Raw genomic sequence first — 6,459 nt, 5'->3', positions numbered from 1 at the left:
AAATAAATAACACATTCTTATGAAAAAAACTACTTCCCAAAGCAAATAAATTAGTAAGTAGAAGGTTTTACCCTTTTCTAAATCTCTTTAATGTCTGCCTTAATAGGCAGCAGGTGACCCCAGCATTAACCTGTGGACAGGCAGGAAAGCCTACAGCACATCCTCATAGAACACGCTCCGCACAGAGCACCATGCCCAGCGCCCTGCATACTGTCCTCTCTCTTATCCCGACCAAACCACCTGAAGTACAGACTCCCATCATCTGACCTCTCACAGCGGGCACAGAGAGGTTAACCAACTTACGTCTGCTCACACAGCTTGGAAATGGTAGAGCTTGGGTTTAAACACAGGAAAACTGACTGTTGCCTCTTTGTCCTGAAAACCTGCATATCAAGGAAATATGCACAAAATAGATACCAAGATTTTACTCATAAGTTGTTCTTTGTCTTTATTACAGATCAGATCTGGAAATTCATTCCAAGAAGGAGTTATAATGTCATTCATATGAGATAAGACGTGATGTAACATATAACTCACTCTGGTAAGTGTGACTTTGAAAACAGAACAGTGTCTTCTGGTAAACACCCAAAACTCCTTCAAACATTTCCCTCAAGAAAAAATATACACCAACGTACAAACAAGCAAACAAAAAAGACATAAAAATCTCTACTTTTCAGCAAAGCCATAGATGTTATTTTAGTAATCATAAAGACAAAATTTACAAGTATGATATAATGTATTATAAAACAATAAAATAGCACAGAACATTTTGTTAAGCAGGTTTTTAAAACTTGCTATTGAAATAATAAATACTTTAAATATTTTTATGAGCCCACAGCCATGTAACTCATAACATATTCATCTGTATTCTTTTTCTTTTCTTCATTTTCGCATTTGCTTAAAATTATGAAGAAAACGTCTCAACTATTTCTTCCTTTATCCATCTGAAACAGCTCAAACCATGATGACTTAGGAATAATTTTTAAATTTATTTTAATTTCCAACTATGACCAGAAACCAAGGTAACAGGCTTATGGGCTTTTTCAGCAGTTCCTTTCCATTTACATCTGCCAACAGAGATAAGACGGTGTTTTAAAGAGTTGAACGGGGCACCTGGGTGGCTCAGTTGGTTAAGCGACTGCCTCCGGCTCAGGTCATGATCCTGGAGTCCCGGGATTGAGCCCCACATCAGGCTCCCTGCTTGGCGGGGAGTCTGCTTCTCCCTCTGACACTCCCCACCCCCCATGCTGTCTCTCTCTCTCTCATTCTCTCTCTCTCTCTCAAATAAATAAATAAAAATCTTTAAAAAATAATAAAAAAATAAAGAGATGAATGCACATTCATCTAAATATTGAGAAACTCTTCATCAATCTCCAATCTCTTTTGACAAATATGTATTTAAATAATATGTCCTCACAGCTGGAAAATCACCAGCTCCATCCTCCCCACAACCAGAGACTTAATGCCAGGGGCATCTAAATAAGGTCATCTCTTCCCACCTCTGCCCCCAGGAAAATCCTAGCTACGCCACTGGCTTTGCTATAACCAAGGGAAGCAGTTTTGTGAAACAAAACACACAGAAAGACGGAAGGCACCCGCAGGTTCCTGATGCAGCACGCTGAGGCGGGGTGCTCTGCGGGCCACCCCTTCGGGGATGAGCCGAAGGACCAAGATGGCAGAGCCATATTTTCCTACCTCACTGGCCCTTCCCCTGAATTCCTGTGAAATGGTCTAGAGCCTTCAGAAATACCCAGGCCAAAAGCAGTGCTGAATGAATGAGCTTAGGGCATCAATGAGGCAAGAACCGTATCTGTCATTCTTCCTTACATATATTTCAGAAAAGGACCCCAGGAGTCGACATGAATGAAATACAACTTTGCTGAGCACAGAATTTGTTTTTGTTTAGGGGTGGGTGGGTGGCTCAATTAGTAAAGCATCTGACTCTTGGTTTTGGCTCAGGTCATGACCTCAGGGTCATAGGATCCAGCCCCACATCAGGCTCTGCACTCAGCAGGGAGTCTGCTTGTCCGTATCCCTCTGCTCCCCCCCACACACAATCACACACTTGCAGTCTCGCTTCCTATTTCTAAAATAAATAAACAAAATCTTTTAAAAAATTGTTTTTATTTGGAAAAGCAAATGTGGGGTGGGGAAATGGAACCATAATTAGAAAGGGCCATAATATTGATGGTGCCCATGCTTCTAAAGGTCTTTGTTTAGCCTTATGCACTGCATAGGGTATTTGGTTATATTATTGATTTCCCATAATACCATAATTCATAAATCTTATGTAAAGTATCAGTTACTATTATTTGTATTATTATTAAATTTTTATCCTTTCCATACTGTGACATCTTCCAAGCACACAATATGTTATTATTGGAGTTAAATATTAGGATTGGAAGAATATGTTGGGAACTCCAAAACACACACACCTATTATGTACTCTCGCTTATGACATTTTATTTACTTATTCCCAGTTGCTTTTAAACATATGATTATGATACGTGTGCATTTGTTTGTATAACATGCCTAGATAGTGTGTGTGTGTTCTTAGTGAAAGAGTCAAAGAGAAAGTCACATTGTGAAGTGCGCGTTTGGGATGGATTCTGACATAACACGCTGGTGGATGAACGTGCTGAGCGTTGATATAAAGTAAGCTGCAGAACGGCGCAGGCCCGCGTTGGGTCTGCACCTCTGAGTGCAGATACTTCCTACTTGGAACCACACGTGGGGAGCAAAGGCCCAGGAAAGCTGGCAGCTCTGGCCGAAGAGGACCCAGCCGGTGACAGAGGGTGAGAGTGGAGCGGTTCAGAGGGCCAGGCCCGACGCACGGCAGCCCCACGCTGGGTCGGAGCAAGCAGAGAAAGGCCAACAGTGAGGCTGATGGGGGCACGTCGGTGCAGAGCGGACCAGCAGGCCTGTGTCACCCACACAGGAAAGACCCTCCGTCTGTGTTTCTCTCTATGACGTTATGGGTAAGTTTTCCCTCATTTCTTTTTTCTTTCTTTCTACACAAACACAAATATGTAAAATAGACCAAGTCTGTTTCTAACTTACAGAGAATCTCTAAAATACTTCCCAGTCTATATTACAGCTACAAATAAAGAGGTTTTATAATACTTTTATGATTTTCAAGATAATTTGTAAAAAATCAAATGTTTTTATTCTTCCAGGTCACCATGATGCCAGACTGTCAGTGTTCGATGAGCTTTTCCAAGTTTCCTCTTATGGAGCAATCAACACACACACACACACAAACACACACAGACACAGACATACAGACACACAGAAACACACACACACACTCACAGACACATGCTTGCTGAGAACAAACAGAAAACCCGGAGAGTTTACAAAAATAAAACATCTCTTCAAAGGCAATGAAATCTTTTAGGGCAACCAGGTCCCAAGGGCCAAAGCTGTAAAGAAAAGAGAACGACACGGAGGTGAGTCTATATTATAAAACCAGCTTTTCACATCTGGCCTCTTGCAGATTCATGGCTCTGTGTGGAGATGTTTCTAAGAAGTAAATATGCCAGGGCGCCTGGGTGGCTCAGTCATTAAGCGTCTGCCTTCGGCTGAGGCCATGATCTCAGGGTCCTGGGATCGAGCCCCGCATCGGGCTCCCAGCTCTGCGGGAAGCCTGCTTCTCCCTCTCCCACTCCCCCTGCTTGTGTTCCCTCTCTCGCTGTCTCTCTCTCTCTGTTGAAAAATAAATAAAATCTTTAAAAAAAAGAAGAAGTAAACATGCCAGCAGAGCTTTGGGAGATTTACTGCGCTCGAGAAATGACATGGTCGTTTGGGACTCCCGGGGCAGTCCAGACTTAGGGGGCCCGCATCCAGGTGAGAAGAGAGGGCCAGAGTGGTGACGGTCCGCTCAGCGGTTTTGACTCTCAGTAATTTGTGTTTGAGTTTAGGAACAAACAAAGGTGCAGGGCTTTGTTAACGCCGCATGCTCTCAGGAGGAACTCCAGGTACTTCAGAGGGAAAGAAGGTCAACAGATAGAGTAAACAAGGATGAAACTGTAAGCAGCTATGGATGGCACGAAGTAATTTCAGCCTCATATTTTTAGAATTCAAATAAATGCCAATAATGTGTACATATCACCAAGAAACTAATAAAAGGAAAAATATTAAAAATTTTAAAAAATAACTATTGCAAAAGAAGAAAGGACAAAAAGGGAATTTAAAACAGGTGAGGCAATTAGAAAATAAAGGAAATAAGCTCATAAATAGAAACAAGATGTACCAGTAACCATATTTAATATAAATGAATTAAACTATCCAATTAAAAGACAAAGGTTGCCAGGCTGGATTAAAATACAAAAGTTCTTTACATGCTACTAACAAATGACATGCCTTAAATAGAAGAACACATAAGTCAAAAATAGAAGTACAAGAAAAGACACTCCATGCAAACTCTAAACAAAACAAAGCAAAGATGCTTTATAACATCAGGCCACAGAGCAAGAATTACATCTGAAGAGTAAGAGGGATGTTTCATGACACCCACCAAGAAGATGTCACAATTTTAAATGTATATTCATATCTTACCATAACTACAATACATATAAAGCAAAATGGACAGACCGAAAAAGAGAAAAAAAAATCTACATACGTCCTGGAAGGCTTTTATACAACTCTGCCAACACCCAATGAAACAAACAGAAACATTTTTATCACAGTATGGAGATGTGAACAATACCATTAAGAATGTTGATCTAATTTATATTTTATGTATGATTACAACTATGTGCATAAATACATAACACACCTAAACTAACAACGTTTCTTCCCTGCCGTGAGTAATAATGTTCAGCGTCTCTGGTTCGGGAGCCTCGTGTTTTCTGCCAGCATCCATGAAGCCCTGGCATGGTAACTTTGGAGCAGGGAAAACTCTCAGACCCTTCTTGGATATGGCTGATGTTGGCTCACGGGTATTCAAAAACCTGAGGAGTCCAAGAAATCTGAAATACGGTGAAAAAGCTTTTCCAAAAATCAAAAGCTTTCCTGAAATATGGTTACTGGCTTCCCAGCCCCCAGTGCTACTTTGCTCATCCAATGGATCAAATAAGTTGCTGTTGGAGAGATTGGGTTTTTTTGCTTTTTGGTGGTTTTTTTGAGAGATGTTGTAATACCTGTGGGGGACTGGATCATTGTTCCCAGTTATTCATGCTCACCCTGTATTCATGTCCTTTGCCATATGATTTTGCAGTATATTTTCCCACATCTCATTGATGTTGGACTTGCTTTTGGCTAATGGAAACATAAAGAAGCTATGCATGCCAGTTTCCAGCCAAGGCCTTAACAGGTAGTATATACTTGGCTTACCTCCTTGTTCCTTGGTCCCTCCATGAAAAAAAGTAGGTAGTTGCTAGTCTGTCAGCTAAGTGAATCCACATTGACTTCTGGAGCCAAGCCTAGTGGATCAAGCTGGGCCTAGAAGTTCCATCTGATGGGAAGACCTGATTAAGAAATAAACATTTCTTGCCTCCCATGCTTTTCTGCCCCACCGCGGCAGCGTGTGCGTTTTCTGCACTCTGGGGATGGCGGAGGGAGAGGTAAACCAAGATTTCATTTTCAAGATGGAAAGCCCATCCGACTCAGCTGTGATTTTACCCAGCACTCCACGGGCCTGCGCCAATCCACCATGTCCCCATACAAGTGGGACAAGAAAACAATGTGGTGAAACGTCTTAAAGCAGAGAATGAAGAAAACGATCAGACTTTTCCTGAGAAACCAGCATCTTCAACAGAAGAAAACGGTTTGGAACTTCAAGAAAGTCCATAGATGGTGAATTCAAAGAAAGTACATATTTGAAAAATACCTTCAAGAATATCAGTGCATGTGAATCTAAATCTCTTGATACTGAGTCATGCAGTGATCTCCAAAGTGACTTTGTGAATGAGAATCTTCCCAAACCAGGATTAAGTGAAGAAAGAGCAAAATTGGTGAAGCAGATTGAGGAGAAAGAAGACCTTCTTCGGAGGCTAAAACTGGTCAAGATGTATAGATCAAAGAATGACCTGTCTCAGTTACAGGTGTTGATACAGAAGTGGAGAATCCGTAGCCAGCCGTTGCTTTATGAGTTGCAGTCAGTTATGTCTGAGGAGAACAACAAACTCAGCCTTACTCAGTTGATAGACCACTGTGGGTTAGATGATAAATTGCTACACTGTAACAGAAAGGAAGAAGGGCGCCTGGGTGGCTCAGTTGGTTAAGCGACTGCCTTCGGCTCAGGTCATGATCCTGGAGTCCCGGGATCGAGTCCCGCATCGGGCTCCCTGCTCGGCGAGGAGCCTGCTTCTCCCTCTGGCTCTCTCTCTCTCTCTCTCTCATTCTCTCTGTCTCAAATAAATAAATAAAATCTTTTAAAAAAAAAAAAAAGAAAGGAAGAAGAATTTATGGGTATTTAATTCATAATTTTTTCTCCAGAATATTTTTGAGAATGACAAC

General features: G+C 41.5%; 1 pseudogene; it reads left to right on the top strand.

The window, feature by feature from the left end:
* The first annotated feature begins 4,811 nt into the window (after positions 1-4,811).
* On the top strand, positions 4,812-6,246 carry LOC102733264 (swi5-dependent recombination DNA repair protein 1 homolog pseudogene; annotated as a pseudogene).
* The last annotated feature ends 213 nt before the right edge of the window (positions 6,247-6,459 follow it).

This window comes from Leptonychotes weddellii, chromosome 2 (genome assembly GCF_054177405.1).
Source record: "Leptonychotes weddellii isolate Sample4059 chromosome 2, ASM5417740v2, whole genome shotgun sequence".
In the NCBI taxonomy this organism is placed as follows: Eukaryota; Metazoa; Chordata; class Mammalia; order Carnivora; family Phocidae; genus Leptonychotes; species Leptonychotes weddellii.
This window is presented reverse-complemented; position numbering and strand designations above follow the sequence as displayed.